The sequence below is a fragment of the Nycticebus coucang genome, chromosome 13, assembly GCF_027406575.1.
Source record: "Nycticebus coucang isolate mNycCou1 chromosome 13, mNycCou1.pri, whole genome shotgun sequence".
Taxonomy (NCBI): domain Eukaryota; kingdom Metazoa; phylum Chordata; class Mammalia; order Primates; family Lorisidae; genus Nycticebus; species Nycticebus coucang.
The window spans coordinates 96,147,584-96,169,047 of record NC_069792.1 but is presented as its reverse complement, the minus strand read 5'-3'; the positions used below and the strand labels follow the sequence as shown (position 1 = coordinate 96,169,047).

The 21,464-nt window shown below is 35.2% G+C and overlaps 1 non-coding gene across 1 annotated transcript; it reads left to right on the top strand.

Moving 5' to 3' along the window:
* Positions 1-7,242: 7,242 nt before the first annotated feature.
* On the top strand, positions 7,243-7,349 carry LOC128564250 (U6 spliceosomal RNA). Its single transcript, XR_008374091.1, has one exon. It is a non-coding gene; the product is annotated as a U6 spliceosomal RNA (small nuclear RNA).
* Positions 7,350-21,464: the final 14,115 nt, after the last annotated feature.

Here is a 21,464-nt window from a genome sequence, read left to right as displayed (position 1 = left end):
GTATTGTCTAGAAAATTATCTAAATTTTCTAAAAAATTATTACAATGAACACCTAACAAGATAAATCTTCTTTCTGGTAACTGGCTATATTCAAGAACAAAGATCAGGAATATTGGTAGGAATATGAAAATATGAATCACCCATCAAGATAAAACCACAAAGTCTGGCATCTAATATAATTCTACTAGGCTGAAAATAAAAAGGTGAAGAATTCAACTCACATATAAAGGCTTCCAATTAAAATATACTTAAACATGGCAGAAATACTAGAATTATCAGATAAGGACATAAAAATAGTCTAATATATTTAGACTAGTTGTTATTATATTACATCTCTATTCTATATATTGAAAAAGTTTTATTGAGCTAAGAAATTATATACATATATAAGTTCCCCATACACAAATATACAGAAGGTGCCAAAAATTATATACACATTTTAAGCAAAGAAAATGCTGTTTTAAAATAGTACTAGTCAAGTCACATTTCACTTTTGCAATATAAGAGGTTCTCGAATGTGACTTGTATTCGTCTTTTGTTATTGGCACATATTAAGTATTACAGTTTTAATATATTTTTTCTTTCATAAAATGCGTATCCATTTTTTGGCACCCTCTGTACACACTCACAGACACACACGTATGATCCAAATCAAATATGTAGAGAAAGCAACTGAAATGTCAGAGGTTAAATATGTGCTGGTTAGGAATCATGGAAGATTAGACCTTGAAGGAGAAAATATTAGTGAACTTGAAAACAGCAATAGAGACCATCTGAGATGAAGCCTAGAAGACAAATGCATTTTAGTAAATGATAATAGCAGCAGCAAAGTGGGCAAAAACTTCAGGAAACCTTGTGCCCATGCTATTGGACTTGGTGAAGAAGAGGGACAGAAAATGAAGAAAAAATGAACAAAATATTTTATTTGATGAACAAAGGAAGTGTAGGGGAAAACTGAAAACCAACACTAGGAAGATGAACTTCAATGTAAGTCTATCAAAAATTGAAGAAAATCTAAGCAAGTTAAAGAACTAATGAAAAGACAGAGATTGTCAGATTGGATTTTTTTTAAAATATTTATTTATTTATTTATTTATTTATTTATTTATTTATTTTTTGGTTGCGGTTTGGCCAGGGCCAGGTTTGAACCTACCACCCTCGGTATATGGGGCTGGCACCCTACTCACTGAACCAAATGACCAAATTATGCACTTCTGCCAAGAAATAAATGTTAACTATAAAGGCACAGTTGGTTAAAAAGAAGAAACTCGTAACACTAATCAACAGAAAATTGTGAAGGTGATGTTAATATCATAAAACCAGATTACAGATAAATACATAATACCAAAGATAAGGGCAATAAATGTAACAAACTTAAAACTTCTGTCCCTCAACACAAAATACACAATGAAACTCTTTTAGAATTAAAGGGGAAAATAAATACATCAATAATTATTGTAAGAAATTTTAATATTGCTTTTTCTATAATTGATATATTAAGTAATAGAAACTCACTAATGCTATAAAAGACATAAAAAATGCTATCAATTTGTTATAATACTGAAAGCCTTTTAAGTGTATGAAAAATATTTACCTAGAAACTCCATATTCTCAGTCACAAAGTAAGTCTTAATAAACTGACAGTGATTAAAAATAAATGAAGTATGTTTCTTTTTATTCATATATTATTTTTATTTCAGAATATTACAGGGGTACAAATGCTCTGGTTACATGAATTGCTCTTGTACACTTGGAGTCTAAGCTATAAGCATGTCCCTGACCCGGATAGCAGGCATCTACCTGTTAGGTGTGAATTCACTCCTCCCCTCTTGGCCCCTCCCACCTTCTTCCTTTCCATCAACTTGTCCTAACAAATGTGCAGGTGGATATTGATCAATTAGTTCCGATTTAATTCTAGGTCCATGAGGTGTCTTCTTATCCATTCTTGTGAAACTTTACATAGAAGAATGGTCTCTAGTTCCATCCAGCTTTATACCAAAGGTATTAGTTGACCTTCCTTTTTAAATAGCTGAGTACTACCCCAGGGTATACATATAGCCAGGGTTTATTAATCCCCTTGTGTATTGATGGGTAGTTAGGTTGGCTCCACATCTCTGTGATTTTCAAATGCACATGTCTTTTTGGTAAAAAGGTCTTTTTTCTTCACTAGGTAAATATCCAATTATGGGATTTCTGGATCAAATGGTGGGTCTACCTGTACTTCTTTGAGATATCTCTGTGCAACTTTCTAGAGAGGTTATGCTAGTTTGAGGTCCCACAAAAATTGTATCAGATGTTTCTTTCTCTCTACACCCATGCTGCATCTGTTGTTTGGGATTATTTTTATACATATATAAAAGCCATTATCTCTGGAGTTAGGTGAAATCTCAAGGCTTTGATCTGCGTTTTCCTGAGAATGAGAGACAGGGAACATCTTTGTCCTGCACTTGTCGGTCATTAGTCTATCCTCTTTTGAAAAGTTGCTGTTCATGTTTGTTTCCCACTTTTCTGTAGGCTTTTTCTTGCTGATTCTCTTGAGTTCTTTATATCTGCCGATTGTCATCTCTTTAGCCGATGTAGAAGATGCAAATATTTTCTCCCATTCTGTAGGTTGCCCACTCACTCTATTGTTTCCTTGGCTGTGCAGAAGCCTTTTAATTTAATCAGGCCCATTTGTTAATTTTTGTTGTTGCTGCGATTGCCTTTGGGGTCTTCCTCATAAATTCTCTGCCTTGGCTGATGTCAGTAAGGGTTTTTCCAAAATTGTCTTCTAGAATTCTTATACTTTCATGACTCCAATTCAAGTCTGTTATCCATCATGAATTAGTTTTGTGTGTGATAAGGGGTAAGATCTTGCTTCAATCTTCTACATGTGGCTATCCAGTTTTCCCGGTACCTTTTATTTATTGGATAGGGATTCTTTTCCCCAGTGTATGTTGTTGTCGGCTAGGTAAAAGATCAGATGACAATAGGAGGATGGCTTTACACCTGTGTTCTCTGTTCTTATCCATTGGTCTATGTCACTGTTCTTGTGCCAGTATTGTGAGGTTTTGGTTATTATAGACTTGTAGTATAGCTTGAAGTCTAGTGAAAGGATACCTCCTGATTTGTCCTTTTTGCTTAAAATTGCTTTGTCTATCTAGGCTCTTTTTCATTTCATATGAAGCATAAAATTATTTTTCCTGTATCTGCAAAAGAAGACATTGATATTTTAATGGGTATTGCATTGAATCTGCAGACCGCTTTGGGTAGTACAGGCATTTTAACAATGTTGATTCTGCTGATCCAAGAGCATAATGTATTTTTCCTTTTTTTTTTTTTCTTACATTTTGTGTGATTTCCTTCCTCAGTAACTCATTGTTCTCCCTGTAGAAGTCTTTTACCTCCTTGATTATCTCTTATCAATACAGATGCAAAAGTTTGAAGCAAGAAGAATGTGTTTCAACTCCATCCAGGTAAATGCAAAAGATGTAAAGTAGGAAACCAATATATAAACAACTGCATGCCCACATGAAAGAAAGCCACAAGTATAGTGTAGCCAGGGGAAAGGAAGAGGAAGAAGGGAGGGGGAATGAGGGAGGATGATTGACAGTTTCTCACCTAAAGTGCACAAGGTGAAGGTGTTCAGCATGCCCCCGAGTGAAGAGCTAAACTACAATTTAACCTTCGAAATGAAAACAATTTAACCTAAGCATTTGCACCCTCATATTAATCTGAAATTTAGGAGAAAAAAAAGCTTGAAGTAAAATTTTAGCAAATACAATCTACCAATATATGAAAGATATAATGTCTCATAACCGTGCACATTTTATCCCAGGCACATATGCTTTGTCTGTTTAACATTCCAAACCTAATTATTGAATTGACCATATTAAGCTTAGCAAACTATAAAAAAGGAAAGAGAATAAACATGTGATCATCTCAGAAAAAAATAACACAACATTGGATGAAGTCCAAGATCAACGCCTGATAAAAATGCTCAGAAAAGTAGACACAGAAGAGAACTTCTTCAATCTGAAAGAGAATCTACTATAACCCCTCAGCTAACAGTGTGAAATATAATATTAAACAAGCAAGTCAAGGTTGAGCTGAACAGAGTCTAGTGGATGTGCTGGGTATCTGATGGGAACATTTGAGAAGAGACATTCTGTGTGGCAGCTTCCTTGAGGGACTGTCAAGGCAGTAGACACAAAAATAGCTTAGTAATCATTATCACCTACCGTAGATACCATGCGTATTTAACTTACTTTTATATACGTCATATTGCTGTTACTTCTCTTTTACATAGAAAAACACCTAAAGATAAATGAGTTTCAGTGACTTGTGAAAAAGTAGACAGCAGTTCTTTTTTATATGAATACTTTTGAGCAGTGACTATGTATATGAGCTGATACTAGGAAGAAGGGTCCAATATTGGTGATGGTACAGCACTTGGCTCCAGAGTGTTTCCCATCTAACAGAAATAAAACTGTGAAGGTAGATGTTGGGGGCACAAAAGGTAGAGACCAATGGGCAGAATGTGTCTGTAGCCATGCCTGGTAGATATTATTGTGCACATTTTGCAATGAAAACATCATGGCTTAACAAAGTTGGACGACTTTCTCATAGTGCACAGCTCACAGTGGAAACTAAAACAGAATTTACTTCTGAAAATCCAAAAGATCATGCACTTTGTTTTGCTCCTTTCTCTCACTAGAAACTAAGTTTATTGCTAAAATTCTAGAATTGCTGTTTTGATGTGTGTGTCTATCTGCCTCTTCCTCTTGGCAGTTAGAGTATATTGCCCAGGGGCTAGATGGCTTGACTTTTTTTTTTTATTATTAAATCATAGCTGTGTACATTAAAGCAATCATGGGACACCACGCACTGGTTTTATATACAATTTGAAATATTTTCATCAAACTGGTTAACATAGCCTTCCTGGCATTTTCTTAGTTATTGTGTTCAGACATTTATATTCTAAATTTACTCAGTTTCACATGTACTCTTGTAAGATGCACCACAGGTGTAACCCACCAATCACCCTCCCTCCACCCATCCTCCACCCTCTCCTCCCCTCACTTTACCCCTTCCCCATATTCTTAGGTTATAATTGGGGTATAGTTTTCATATAAAAGCTATAAATTAGTTTCATAGTAGGGCTGAGTACATTGGATATTTTTTCTTCCATTCTAGATATACTTTATTGAGAAGAATATGTTCCAGCTCCATCCATATAAACATGAAAGAGGTAAAGTCTCCATCTTTCTTTAAGGCTGCATAATATTCCATGGTGTACATATATCACAATTTATTAATCCATTTGTGGGTCTATGGGCACTTGGGCTTCTTCCATGACTTGGCAATTATGAATTGGGCTGCAATAAACATTATGGCACAAATATCTTTGTTACAATGTGATTTTTGCTCTTCTGGATATATACCTAGTAGAGGAATTGTAGGATCAAATGGCAGGTCTATTTTTACATCCCTAAGTGATCTCCAAACTTCTTTCCAAAAAGAACGTATTAGTTTGCATTCCCACCAGCAGTGTAGAAGTGTTCCCTTTTCTCCACATCCACGCCAACATCTCTGGTCTTGAGATTTTGTGATATGGGCTAATCTTACTGGAGTTAGATGGTATCTCAAAGTAGTTTTCATTTGCATTTCTCTGATGATTAAGGATGATGAGCATTTTTCCATATGTCTGTAGGCCGTGCGCCTGTTTCTGAAGCCTCTTTCCTCTTCTTTCATTCCTCATCCTACAAGCCCAACATTAAATGTATAACACAAGCAAAATAAGGCACTGTTGACAGGCGGTATCTTTCGTCTAACAGAAGCACTTCAGCCAGGATCCTCATTCTAGAAAATGTGTGGGTTCTGCTGAAGTTTTGCAACTAAAAAGAAGAGACCAGCTCCACAAAGAAAGTCTGGTATTAAATTATGGAGAGATTTAGACAGGGCTCAAGAGCCTTGGTGAAGTTTCAAGCAACTCCGCAGCCAAGTTCACGGGCATGTGCAATAGAACATGAATATTCAAGTAAACACAGCTTTTATCACGCTTTTCTTTGTTCTCCTCTCCTTTGAAAGTTTTACAAATAGGCAGACGACAAGACAGTTGGAATAAAGAACAGCCATAGTTGAAGGCTCATGTCACTTAGAGTTCATGGAACAACAACATCAATTATTCATAGCATAAGGTCTAAAGTGTTAATATTTTATTTCATGTCTGAAACCACATGACATACACAAGGCAGATGCCAAAATAAACTCCATGGGTATATAAAGACAGTGTGTGAGAACATACAGAATGGTGTATATATATATATATAGTTTCCTTTAAACACAAAATGTACGCAATCCAGAAAGGTTTGAATTAAATATATGAATGCAGTTTTTCAAAATGATTTTTAATAGGTACTTAATTCCTAAGCATTCTTTTTAGCATAAAATGGAAAAATACATTGTACAAATCCACAAGAATAGAGGTACCACACTAAGACACTGCGGGAAGGGAAGTCCAGCCCGGGCATCTCCATTTTAGGCTAGCCAGAAACACTAACTCAGAAGAAGAGTCTGTGGCTGGCCTGCACAAACTCTGCCTATTGAAAGGTAGAAAAAAAATTATTGAAGAATTAAATTTATTTAAAGTGTAATTTATTGAAGAAAGCAAAAATAACAAAGAAAATCAAATTGAACTTACAATTCATTGAATTAAGTTAAATTAAAAGGCGCTTTACACAACAATCACATTTTGACTTTTATATTTTTATATGCTGATACTCCTTGAGTTAAGTAATGTCACAATAAACTCAGTGAAAACATGATAAATTGAAAATCCACTTATTACACCTAACCTGGCAAACATCATTTTTAAGCTTAACATACACTAAACATGCTAAGGACACATTAGCCTATGGGTGGGTAAAATCTTTCTAACACAAAAATTATTACATAATAAGCTATTGAAATCATATGTAATTTATTGAATGCTACTCTGAAGGTGAAAAACAAAATGTTTGCGTGAGTACTTGAGGTACAATTCTATCAAATGCTATCACTTTCCCACCATCTCAAAGTAGAAAAATCTTAAGATAAACCATCGGTAGTCAAGGACTATTTATATTTTAAATTATATAAGTTTCTTGGGAATAAATTTGCATATAAGCACTTTAAATGGTGTACATATACTAAATGGTCCTCTTGTATACTATCACCTACCAAAATCAAAAAATGTTTGTGTGTATTAAAAACGTTTCTTTGGTGCTCGCTTCGGCAGCACATATACTAAAATTGGAACGATACAGAGAAGATTAGCATGGCCCCTGCGCAAGGATGACACACAAATTCGTGAAGCGTTCCATATTTTTTAAAAATTCAAAAAAAAAAAACAAAAACGTTTCTTTAAAGAACTGCTGTACTTCATTTTAATCATATAATATAATATGATTATAATTTGTAATTTGCATTCAAATACATTAAAATTTTAAATGCTTCTGGTTAGTACACAGAGCTATAATCTACATTCTAGTAGAGTTCTGTTTTTGTTTTTAATATGAATTAATGATTTAAACCTTCCACATTTAATGAAAATGTAAGATGATATGTTACCACATTTCAATTCCACTATCATTTTAAGAGAATATATGGAGAGGTAGATATTTTATTAGCTTGTCAATAACTGATATGATTCAATTTTTCATAAATGCCAGTCTGTTTTAATGCTAAATATGTCATAATTTAATTTTCCCAGCTAGGTACCTTTTAATTTTTGTTTACAGTTTGTATTTTCTCTTCTTGGAGGCATGTTTAAATGATAGGAATTTTTCAAGTTGTATGTTTTTCATATTTTTTGAAGACATTCTGTGCATATTTTGAACGTGATATATATTGAAGTGGGTATTTTCCTCAACACAGAGTTCTGTTTGTCTTTTCATATGTGTTTATTGGATCATTTTTTAAATAAATGAACTTGAATGTTTCTGTCTTTTTCTTTATTGATTTTTTTGTATTTTTCATTATAACCATGGTCTCACATATTTCCAATACTTTTTGAACTTGAAACTGAGTTCTTTGTTCTATGTGTTATTTATTGTGTCCTAAGTGATTTAATTTGTTTTCCAGTGTACGGCTAAATGTTCCCAAATTACCCAATGATTGACTTGCTCTTTTCCTAAGGATCGGAAAGGCAGAGCTTCCCTGTGTGACCTTGTAGGTCACGTGTGGCCCCCCTGGCCCCGGGGAGCTGTTTACACAAACCTCAGTAGGCACCACATGTTTAGATCCCTCCCTCTGAAACTTCAGCTTCATCTTTAACAGTATTTGCAAATGCACATAAATTTATTTACAAATTCCTTCTCTGTTCCAATGACCACTTTTTTATTTGTATCAATATCACTGTCATTTTATCATTTAAATTTTTTCATGTTTGATCAAACCAATCATTACTTTGTTTTTTTAAAAATATTAGTCAACCTCTTATATTTTTATACATTTTCTCCTCTTTACAAATTTTGGAAATACTTTGTTAACTATATGAAAAATAGTTACTCAAAGTAGGTACTCAGAATGTAAGTATTTGAGCTTTCCTAGAAAGGACCAAAACAAAATTCTAATTGTCTGATTAATTATACTGATTCCCCTCAAAAATAAGGACCAGGTAGTTTTCAATAAATATGGTAAAGAACTGCAAGAACTAATAAAAAGCAGAGTAGGGCAACAGAGTATCAAAAGAAGGGCAGGGGATAATTTACATAGGATATTCAGGAATATATCAAAAAAATGTAAAAATATTCATATTTCAACTAGAGAAAAAGTCAAAGATGATAGAAGGTAAAAAGTATATACATTTAAATATGAAATGATAACGGTAAGTAGCTGGATTCATCTCTTGGTTCTCTATTCTGTTCCAGACATCTACTTCTCTGTTTTTGTGCCAGTACCGTGCTGTTTTGATCACGATCGATTTGTAGTATAGTCTGAGGTCTGGTAGTGTGATTCCTCCTGCTTTGTTTTTATTTTTGAGTAATGTCTTGGCTATTTGAGGTTTTTTCTGATTCCATATAAAACGAAGAATTATTTTTTCAGGATCTTTAAAGTATGACAGTGGAGCTTTAATGGGGATTGCGTTGAAATTATATATTGCTTTGGGTAGTATGGACATTTTAACAATGTTGATTCTTCCCAACCATGAGCATGGTATATTTTTCCATTTGTAAACATTCTCAGCTATCTCTTTTCTTAGAGTTTCATAGTTCTCTTTATATAGATCTTTCACGTCCTTTGTTAGATAAACTCCCAAGTATTTCATCTTCTTTGGCACTACTGTGAATGGGATAGAGTCCTTAATTGTTTTTTACCGTTATTTAATCTTTGACAAGCCAATTAAAAACATTCAGTGGGGAAAAGATTCCCTATTTAACAAATGGTGCTGGGTGAACTGGCTGGCAACCTGTAGAAGACTGAAACTGGACCTACAGCTCTCACCATTAACTAAGATAGACTCTCACTGGATTAAAGATTTAAACCTAAGACATGAAACTATAAAAATACTAGAAGAGAGTGTAGGGAAAACCCTTGAAGAAATTGGGTTGGGCGAGTTTTTTATGAGAAGGACCCCCCAGGCAATTGAAGCTGCTTCAAAAATACACTACTGGGACTTGATCAAACTAAAAAGCTTCTGCACAGCCAAGAACACAGTAAGTAAAGCAAGCAAACAGCCCTCAGAATGGGAGAAGATATTTGCAGGTTATGTCTCCGACAAAGGTTTAATAACCAGAATCCACAGAGAACTCAAACACATTAGCAAGAAAAGAAGAAGGGATCCCATCGCAGGCTGGGCAAGGGACTTGAAGAGAAACTTCTCTGAAGAAGACAGGCGTGCAGCCTTCAGACATATGAAAAAATGCTCATCATCTTTAATCATCAGAGAAATGCAAATGAAAACTACTTTGAGATATCATCTAACTCCAGTGAGACTAGCCTATATCACAAAATCCCAAGACCAGAGATGTTGGCGTGGATGTGGAGAAAAGGGAACACTTTTGCACTGCTGGTGGGAATGCAAATTAATACATTCCTTTTGGAAAGAGATATGGAGAACACTTAGAGATCTAAAAATAGATCTGCCATTCAATCCTGTAATCCCTCTACTGGGCATATACCCAGAAGACCAAAAATCACACCATAACAAAGATATTTGTATCAGAATATTTATTGCAGCCCTATTCATAATTGCTAAGTCATGGAAAAAGCCCAAGTGCCCATTGATCCACGAATGGATCAATAAATTGTGGTATATGTACACCATGGAATATTATGCAGCCTTAAAGAAAGATGGAGACTTTACCTCTTTCATGTTTACATGGATGGAGCTGGAACATATTCTTCTTAGTAAAGTGTCTCAAGAATGGAAGAAAAAGTACCCAATGTACTCACCCTTATTATGAAACTAATGTAGGACCTTCACATGAAAGCTATATCCCAGTTATAACCTAAGAATAGGGAGAAAGGGGAAAGGGAGGGGAGGGAGGGGGAGGGAGGGGAAAGGAGGGGGATTAATGGGATTACACCTGCGGTGCATCTTACAAGGGTATATGTGAATCCTAGTAAATATGGAATGTAAAGGTCTTAGCAAAATAACTAAGAAAATGCTACAAAAGCTATGTTAACTAATGTGATGAAAATGTGTCAAACGATCTATGAACCAAGTGTATGGTGCCCTACGATCATACTAATGTACACAGCTATGGTTTAATAAAAAAAAAAAAGTAACCAAATAAAAAGGCACAAAGTAGAAATAAATAAATAAATCAATAAATATGAAATGATTACAAAGTTTTTGGAGAAAATGTTGACACTCAAAGTGTTTTGCAAAAATGCTATTCCTCAATGATAATTTTTAAGATGCAAATATTGATTAACAAAAACCTGTTAGATTCTGGCATACTATGGACTTAGGGAAATAACAATAATGACACAGAACGGAACATTGCATCAAAGCAACTGCAAGACAAGTTTTATGAAATATAATGACATTAAGCTGCATTGATAACTTTAATTGAATTTTGTCAAAGTAAAACCTAAATAAAACAAAATCTTTATCCATAGTTTTCTCTTGAAATATTGGTCTTTCTGTTTTAAATATATTGTAAATTAATAACATTTATCTGTAACTATTTAGACTGAGATAATGAAGGACTTTCATTTTTACTGAAATTAATGAATTTGAATTTATGAATTATTTTGATTTTTTTTCTTCTGCTTCATTCAACTTTGGACATTGAATCTTTACATGCCTTGCAAAATGTGCACTGGAAATTTTTATCTTTTCTCTGTTCTAGAAAAGTTTATGTAACACAGGATAACAATGGTTTTGAATGAATAAAAATTGCTTATAAATCAGTTTGGGTGTGGCACATTTTTGTAGCTAATAATTAACCGTATTTAAAGCATGTGAATTATTTATTCATCTCATATTCAAGTGTTATATTTTGAATTAGGTAGGTTTGACAGTATTTCCATAGTATGCTGTTAAAATTAGTTGGGTATTAAAATGAAATGTTGTATTATTGTGCACGTCATCACTTTATATTTTAGGTAAACTTTCCTTATAGTAAAACACAGAAATCTTAAGTGTGTATTTGATCTTCACGTGACTGGAATCCCATATGAAGTCTTCTCCTGAATTTGGCTTATTTGACTCAGCATAATGCCGGGAAATTTCATCCATATTGTTGCGATTTCACTACTTTGTTACTTTTTATTACTAGGGGTTATTCTTGCACCTGAAAACAAGGGGAACTGTATATCCAATATTTTCTTAATATCTATTAGGGTTATTTCTTGTTTGTGGTACTTTAAATAAAGTTGGTGTGACTATTCTTATTCAAGTTATAGTTGTGCACACATGTTTAAATATCTCTTAGGTAAGTAAGAGGAGAAGTGACCTGTGAACATGGAACAATATAAAACTGTTCAAACTTTCCTGAAAATAATTAGACTACTCAACATCCACACCAATAACATGAGAACGTTGTGGCTCCTACACATCCTTTTCAACATTCGGTGCTGTCAAATTTTTGTTTTGCTTTATTTTTAGTTTTAGCTCTTTGATTGAGTCATGACTAACGTTGGGCATCTTTTCATGTGTACCTTGGCAATATTTTCCTTTGTGGTAAGTTTATTTTCTAGTTTTTTTGTTTGTTTGTTTTTTTACTGTTTTTGTATCGGATTGCTTGTCTTCCTGTTATTCCTTTGTAGGCGTTTATTACATATTCTTGGCACAAGATTTTTATCACATGTATTATTTAAAAGTATTTTTTCTTACTCTAAATTGGGAACATAAATATTTAGAATTAAAATGTCCTCTCGTCGCATTGTTCCCTTGACCAATATAAAGCGACCATCTTTGTCTTTCTTCAGTTGCTTGAAATCCACTTGTATCTGAAAGGAAGATTATAATCTGTCCTGTTCTATGATTTCTATTTGCCTGAAGAGTTTTCCATCCCTTACCCCTGACTGTCGGTTTGTCCTCCAAGGTTAAGTGTGTTTTCTGGAGACAACATATGGAAGGCTTGTGCTTTGCTTCCTTATGTTGTTTTGAGGGGCAAATATGTTTTAATTAATTGAAGCCTCAATTTATCTTCTTATAGTTATCAATTTCTGTGTCTTGTCTGAGAAGTAATTGCCTAGTCCTGCGCCATAGTTATTCTTTCTAAGTTTTCTCCTAAAATCTGTATATTTCAGCTTTCTCGCCTTTGGGGTTTTTTTTATATATATTTTTTAGGCTTAAGTTTTATCTCAAATTAAACTCTGTGTGTTTAGCAAGGTAGAGCTAAAGTTCCTTTCCTTTTTCCATATGGACATACAATTAATCCAGTGCCATCCATGGTTAGATGTATTTTTCTTTCCTGAGCTAAATAATTTTGTCACTTTTGCCAAAAGAACATTTATACAATGATAGTGGGAATATAAAGTAGCCCTTATGCTAAAGATACTTCTTCCATAATGGCTGTTTTACTTAATATTCAAAAGCTGTAAATAGAAGTACCAAATGATCCATTCATCACAGTGTGGATATGTATCCAAAGTGATGAAAATCAGTATATCAAAGAGCTCTATGAAATCTCATGTTAAATTGCAGCACTATTCATAATAGTCATGATAAGGAATCACCCTAAGAGTCCATCAACAGGTGAGTGAGTAAAATGTGGTGTATATACACAAGGGAATGTTACTCAGACGCCAGAAAGAATAATGTCTCGTCATTTACAGCAACATGGGGGGAACCCGAAGTCATTGTGTTGAGTGAAATAAGCCAGGTACAGAGAGATAAATATTCCATTTTCTCTCTCATATGTGGGAGGTAAGAGATTCACACATGTCTCACGTAGGTGGAGACAAGAATTTTAGTTACCACAGGCTGGGAAGGGAAGTAGGAGAAGAATAAAAAGAATTTGATTAATGGGTATAAAAATATACTTAGAAGAAAGGAATAAGTTTAGTATTTTACAGCATAGTAGGAAAATGATAATTCATAATGGTTTATTGTATACTTAATATAACTAAAATAGAAGAATTTTAATATTACTAATGTAAAGAAATGTTTAAGGTGATGGATATTCCAATTATCGTATTTTGATAATTGAATTTTGTATACGTGTATCAAAATATCACATACCCCAAATTAGTACAACTATTATTTATCAATAAAAGAGTTAAACGTATTTATCATATATTCTATGTATCCCACTGTTAGGCATTTATCTATGAGAAGTTCAAACACATGTTCACATGTGGAAAACAATGACCACATTAATGTGCACGTATTTCTGGAATCTTATCTGTTCTACTGGTCTATTAGCCTGTTACTATATTAACATCACACTTCATGATGGGAGGCCTGTGGCAAGTATTGAGAGACGGAGAAATTGCTCCATTGTTGGACTTTATTTAGATTACTTTGGCTCTTTAGTATTCTTTGAATTTATATATAAATTTAAAATCAGGTTGTCAATTTCAACCCACATTCTAGCTATAAATCTGACTAAGTTTGCATTAAATCTACAAATAAATGGAGGAGATTTTTGCATCTTGAATATTGGATATTAAGTTATTCAGTCTATGAATCCATTTATTAATATTTAGGCACTTGATTTCAGCAATATTGTATAACATTTTACAAATATGTTTCACCACATTTGTTAAATTTATTTCCAAATATTTTATATATTTTATGTTATTATGAATGAAAATTAATTTAAATTCCAAGTTTTTACTGTTAGCACCTAAATATACCATTGATTTCTGTATATTGACTTAATTTATACTTTGCTACTATGTTAATCTCACTTATTTATGCTAAGACATATTTCTTAGTATTTTCTGCACGCATTAACATGTCATCTGTGAATATAGTTTTGCTTCTTCCTTTCCTGTTTATGTATCTTTTATTTATTTTTCTCATCTTATTGTATTATGTAAAGTTCTAGTACAAAGATGCATCAAAGTAGTGAAGTGAGAATTCTTGCATTTTTTCCAGTCTTAGAGAGAAACGATCAACTCTTACATCATTAAATATTATGCTAGCTGTAGATCTTTCTGGATTATCCTTACTAGGTCGGGAAGTTTCCTTTTATTCCTACTGTACTGAGAGTTTTCATCTTGAACAGAAGTTGAATTTGTCAAATGCTTTAGCTGCATCTATTGAAATGATTTTGCCATTAGAAATGCACACATGCATAATTACTTATACTTTATTTGTATATTGCACTTTTTATCATTACAAATTGTCCTTTCAATATGCAGTAATATACCTTTTTCTGAAATCTCAATTTTCTGACATTAAAATTGCCATTCAGGTTTTTTTTCATTAATGTTTGCATGATAATTTACTCCCAATTTATGTATGATTTTTCTTTTAAACTGCCTATCTGTAGATATAATATACTTGAATAATTTTCTTTTATTTAATCTCACGATTTTATTTCAGTTGAGTTGTTCATATACATCTGAATTAATTTATGTCTACTACCTTTCCATTTATTGTCTATTTGTCTCATTTATGTTTCTCTAATTCTTTTTTATGTTCTCTGTTGCATTAATTACGCTTTTGTGTTTCCAGTATTCCATTTTAAGCCCCATTTTGGCTTTCAGGCTATAACTTTTTGGATTAATTTTAGATCGTTTTTCTTTGAAATTTAATTAGAATCAGTTTTGTGTCAATATTGTAAGATAGCGTGTAAAATTTGGAAACTGGAAACACATTTGTTCCATTCACACCGTCATCTCATATATCATGGTTGAATGCTGTATAGCTTCTATCATATAGTGTCATAATATTCCACTAACAAAACAAGAGAATAAAATAAATAGATATAATCGTTTTGCTTTCTCACACATATCACTTCTGTTCCTCACCATTAGTTCCTACAAATCTGAATAAGCATCTGGTACCATTTCTTTTACTCTGAAAAACTTCCCTTAAGCATTTATCTTAGTGAAGGTCAAGAGCAACCTATTTTATCAATTACTGTTTATCTGAAAATGTCTTTATTTTACCTTTATTTTTAAAGAATGGTGTTGCCAGGTGTAGGATTTGGTGTAAACAATGTATTCAGAGCTCTACACACGCCATTCCTTTTTCCTCTGACCTCCATTGCTCCTGATGAGAAATGTTTCTGTTCCCCTTTGTACAACGTGACCTTTCAAACTCTTCTGCTCAACATTAGCTTGCAGCAGTTTGGCTGTGATGTAGCCAGGGAGAGTTCTCTTTGTATTCATCTTCCCTGGCATTTGCTGTGCTTCTTGAATCTGCAAGTTGATGTTTTTCTCTTGTTTAGAAAGTTTTTATTCTTTCTTTTTTCTTTTAATAAACTCCTTTTCCCCATAGCCCCCACTGTGTTAAATTACAATTGTGTTCAATTGACTGATATTGTCACACAAGTCTCTGAGCCTTTACTCATTTCTTCTCATTTTTGGTTTCTCCATCCTTGAGATTATGTAATTTCTATTTATTATCTTTAAACCGTGCCACCTTTGCTGCCCCCAAACAGCAGGCCACCTACCCAGTGGGATTTTAACATAGTTACTGTATTTTTCAGCACTACAATTTCTATTTGGTTTTAATTCTGTTACTGAGCAATGGGCTCAGCCCCTGAACCCCCACCTGCATATAAATTAATACCATGGCATCAGATTTCTAGAAAAGAAAAATCTTTGTTGCAAGTCAACCAGCAAGGAGACAGGCGGCAAAGGTCAATGTTGTCTTTCTGGTCTGGGATCAGGGCAAATGTTACGGGTTATGGAGGATAAGGTGGTATGCAGAAGTGCAAGCAAGGCTAGTTTGAACAGAAAGGACTTTAAGGAGACTATTTCAGGTAAGGCATGAAAAGTATATTCCCAGGCAACAAACCTCTCAGTTTTCAAATTAGTCCACCATTCAAGTTCCATTCATATTTCAGTCTTTTGGTTCAGTGTATGTGGGTGAGAGAGACTTTGTTTCTGGGTGTTACTTGAGGTCAAAGTCTTCTTTTCTGCATGTATTTTGGTCACACAACTTGGCAAATTCTTGGCAAATAATTCCATGTTTTGTTATCAGCAGAGTAGAAGCAGGTAGAACTGATCTGGTGGTTATAATTTCTAGTGTCTATACTGCACTCCATTTTGTGTTTATTCAATAACTTTAAATATTTTTTGTTTAATACTTGAAAATTGTTGTAGTGGCTGCTTTAAAGTTAATGCATCATCATCTGGGTCATCTCATTGATGACCTCAGGTATGAATCATATTCTGCATTTTTATGGAATGTTTAGTGACTTTTAATTTCTTGTTGAACATTATAAATATTAATAGTATATTATGTATCCTGTGGATTCTGTTATGTTTTCCTGTAGTGTTCCCCTCCCCTCATCCGGGAGGCTAACTACAAATCCTCCCTCTTCTCCTCCCCTCTCTCTCCCACTCCCCCCATTCTCTCGTTCTTACCCTGTCTCCTTCACGATGAACATCTTCTGGAATCACTCTGTTCACGTCTTTCCATTTCCAGCTTCTGTTTCTTCACTGAGTCCTCTAAGTTTATGGCATGGACTCCAACAATAATGGTGTCTCCTAAGAACTCTTTTAAATTGTTTAGGGGCCAGAGTTTATACATGGGTCATTGGTTCCTCCCCTTCCAGAGCTTTCCATCTGAACTGCATGTGTTCCTCCCCTCCTGTTTTCATTGACACCTGAAGTTAATAAGACTGTGAGTTCTTACCACCCATTCAGCAGGTGCAGATGAACTATAACTTCATGTAACAAGCCACAAAATATCAATTTTTTTTGAGACGTAGTCCCACTTTGTTACCCCCGGATAGAGTCCTGTGCCATCATAGCTCACAGCAACTTCAAACTCTTGGGCTCAAGCAATTCTCTTGCCTCAGCCTCCCAAATAGCTGGGATGACAGGCGCCCACCTCAACACTCAGCTATTTTTAGAGAAGGAATCTCACTCGTGCTCAGGGTGCTTGGTTTCAGACCTGGGTGCTCAGGCAATGCAGCCGCCTCAGCCTCTTGAGTGCTAGAATTACAGGCGTGAGCCACCCAATATCAAATATTAATGGTACAACTGATATCATCCTTCAGATTCTTCCTACTTTCTATCTATCACTTTCAGAAAGGCATATTGCTGTTGCTGTTACGCTGTGTCTGCATTTCATGAGCAGGGTGGACAAGGTAGTTGGACCAAACCACTCCGCCACTTCTAGGAGACAGAAGCCGATCTCATTATTTTTTGTATTTTCTATCCAGTGAATCTGTAAACGCTTCCTTCCCAATGCTTCCTTCTCTTTGTTTTGCTGTTTTGGGTTTTTGGTTTGTTTGTTTTACTTCCTGGGGACTTTTCTTTGAATTTGTCCTTAAATAGTTGTCTTGAAATATTTATTCCTATTTCAGATGACATTGTTCTCAGTTTTCAGAAGAAGTATGCTCCAATTTTTCTGAGCGTATTAATTATTTCTTGTAACTTTTATTCTGTATTTCACATTACTACTTCACATGGGAGGCAGCATGGAATGGGAGGCTTGCGAATTTGATCTCAACTTCCTGTATCTTACCGTTAGCTCCATGGAAATTTGGGGAAGTTGCTGTATGAGTTGGAGTCAAACCATAGAAAATAAAACATTAGCCATAAATAATATAGATTGGTCTCATACCGGGAATTAGATTCATGGATGATGAAAAAGGCTCAGAGGTCCAGCAATGAAGAGTGAAGCAGCACAAGTATTCACAGGAGAGGGATCCTCAATTATCTCTCAGAGGGACACGGGAGGAGGTATTATTGTTGGAGTCCATGTCATAAATTTAAAAAACAAAGCAAGATGCGTGTTTGTGTTGAGAGAGGTAGCCTCAACACAGACACAACATCTGCTAGGCCTATAGCCTGGGGCAAGAAGGGAGAAGGAGAAGCAGCCTTCCTTTGCTCCTCTCATGCCTTTCTGTGTGTTTCTAGTGCCGCCATTGGCCAACCCCCCGGGAGACAGCTAACACAGCTGCGTGGGAACTGAAGCCTGGCGTTAGGGGTCAGGGCCAAGAGTAGGTATGAGAACAGGCAGCATGAGGGGTCACACATCGATTTAAACTTTGGATTATTTTGCTTTGAAAGAGCATTTTCAATTTCTAACATTAGGTGTTGGAAAGAGTATTAAGTAAAATAATATATGCCACTTTCTGGCCCATAAGTAAGAAATAATAAATGTTAGTTAATTGTTACTTACACAGCTGTTTCCATTATAAGAAGAGATTTAACATTATTGAAAACCCACTATAACTTCTGTCCATATGTGGCTAAGAATGCTCCCACTCCCATGTGCCTTTGAAATGTGTATTTGTGAGATTTTCTCGTTTCTCATCCAACATGTAGATTTTGGAAGTCATCACTCCGGTCCTCATAAATACAAAAAAGGCTGAACAAACTGAAAGTCATCAAGTGTTCTCAATATCCATCAGAGACTGAGGTCAATGGGGAAACTGCTGCTCTCCAACTGGAGAGACAGGTGGACACAGCATCACAGCCTGCCAGGAACAGAAGCCCAGCGCTAGAGCCCATGCTGGCAGGGACACTTCAAACTGTAATTGGTAACTGCTGAAGCCCACATGTATACTATTTTAAGAAATACAAATTTGGAGGGGAGGAGAGGAGGGGAAGGATGGGTGGAGGGAGGGTGATTGGTGGGATTATACCTGTGGTGCATCTTATAGGTGTACATGTGAAACTTTCTAAACGTAGAATATTAATGTCTTAACACAATAACTAAGAAAATGCCAGGAAGGCTATGATAACCAGTGTGATAAAAATGTGTCAAAATGTATATAAAAACAGTGTGTGGTGCCCCATGATTGCATTAATGTACACAGCTATGATTCAATTAAAAAAAAAAAAAAGGAAGAAATACAAACTTCTAAATGAGCCCAGGTGCAGATGGTTCCTGACTTTCATATGTTTTACCTCCAGGACACCTAGCAGGTTCCCATTATGAAAACTGGAGGAACATCCCCTTCTGCAGCTACAGTGGTAGAAGAAAATTAACTATGTTGAAATATGGCCAAAGCTTGCTATTTCCTTAACAAGAGAAATTATTTTACTAGAGCCTACCTGGCTGGGATTTTACCAAAGCCTAATCAACTGGGGGCATAAAGAGAATACCAACTTTAGCTCATTCGAGTATTCAGTTTGGAGGAGCAGGAATTTCCAACTTCAGCCCCTTTAGCCCTTATCATGGGGGAGGGGAAATGCCCAAATCAGACACACCGAAAGACTGGGACCTCATCATACAACTATGGAATACTCCCCACCTCCTTGCGCCCCCTACACACACACACACCTCACGGCCATGTTTATCTGGCTCCTGTATAATAACAGACAAGTTGCACATCCTGCTTAATAAATATCTCAGAAGACCCAAAGACAAGGGCAGGGACAAAAACAAGAGCACGTGTGTATGTGTGTGTGTGTGTGTGTGTGTGTGTACACCTTTAGCCCCTGACATAGCGGCTGCAGCACACAGTAAACACAGCCTAACTTCCAGCTGGATAAACACAGGACCTCACACTAAAGGCCTGACCACCTTACTTCATTTTGCCCAGTACATTCATTATGCCTGACTTTCAACAGAATTATTACAAGGCATGATACAGGCAAAAACACAGTAGGAAGTCGAAGAGCAAGCACCAGAATCAGAATCAAACAAGGTAAATAATTTGAAATATTTTGAATGGGAATTTAAAATAATAAGGATTGATAAGGTGAAGTTTATATATGACAAATAAACTTATGAAGAGATGTCATTGGAAAATCGCAAATTAAATTATTGAGCTACCATTACATACCTGCTGGAATAGTTAAAATCCAAAATACTGACAAGACCGAATACCAGTGAGGATCTGGACCAACAGGAGCTCTCGTTTACTGCAGTGAGAGTGCGTCTGGTATAGCTACTTTGAAATAGTACCACTTGATAGCTGATGACAAATACACATCGTCCTGTCACACAAATTCTGCCCCTAGATACTTACCCAAATGAATTGAAAAGATATATTCCCACAAAACCCACATCTAAATGTTTGCGACAGCTTTATTTATATTTGTCAAAAACTAGAAACAACCAAGATGTTTTTCAAGAGGAGACTGTATAAATAAGCCTTGGTATATCTATTCTTTTTTTTTTCTTCTTCTTCTTTTTTTTTTTGCAGTTTTTGGTCCGGGCTGGGTTTGAACCTGCCACCTCCAGCACATGGGGCTGGCACCGTATTCCTTTGAGCCACAGGCACCGCCCTTCTCTTTTCTTTTTTTATTAAATCATAAACACATAGATCATGTATACATTTATGCACTTATAGGGTACAATGTGCTGATTTCACATACATCACACTGGTTAATATATATCTCATCCCATTTACTTAAATATTGTGTTAAGACAGTTCTACTCTATACTGATAGACCGACATGTACCCTTGCATTATGCAGCATAGGTGTGATCCCACCATTCACCCTCCCTCCATCGGACCTCTTCCCTCCCCTCCCATACCCCCTCCTCCCTCCTTCATCTTGGGCCATAGTTGTGATCTATTCTTCATATGAAAGTGACTTATTATAAATTGGTTTCATAATAGTACTGAGTACATTGGATATATATATTTTTTCCATTCTTGAGATACTTTAGTAAGTAGGATATATTCCAGCTCCATCCATGTAAAGGTAAAAGAGGCAAAGTCTCCATATTTTTTAAGGCTTAATAATATTCTGTGGTATTCATATACCACAATTTATTAATCCATTCATGGGTTGATGGGCACTTGGGCTTCTTCCATGAGGTGGATATTATGAATTGAGGTGCAATGAACAATCTGGTGCAAATATCTTTGTTATAAAGTGATTTTTGGTCTTTTGGATATTGCAGGATCAAATGGCAGGTCTACTTTTAGATCCCTGAGTATTCTCCATACTTC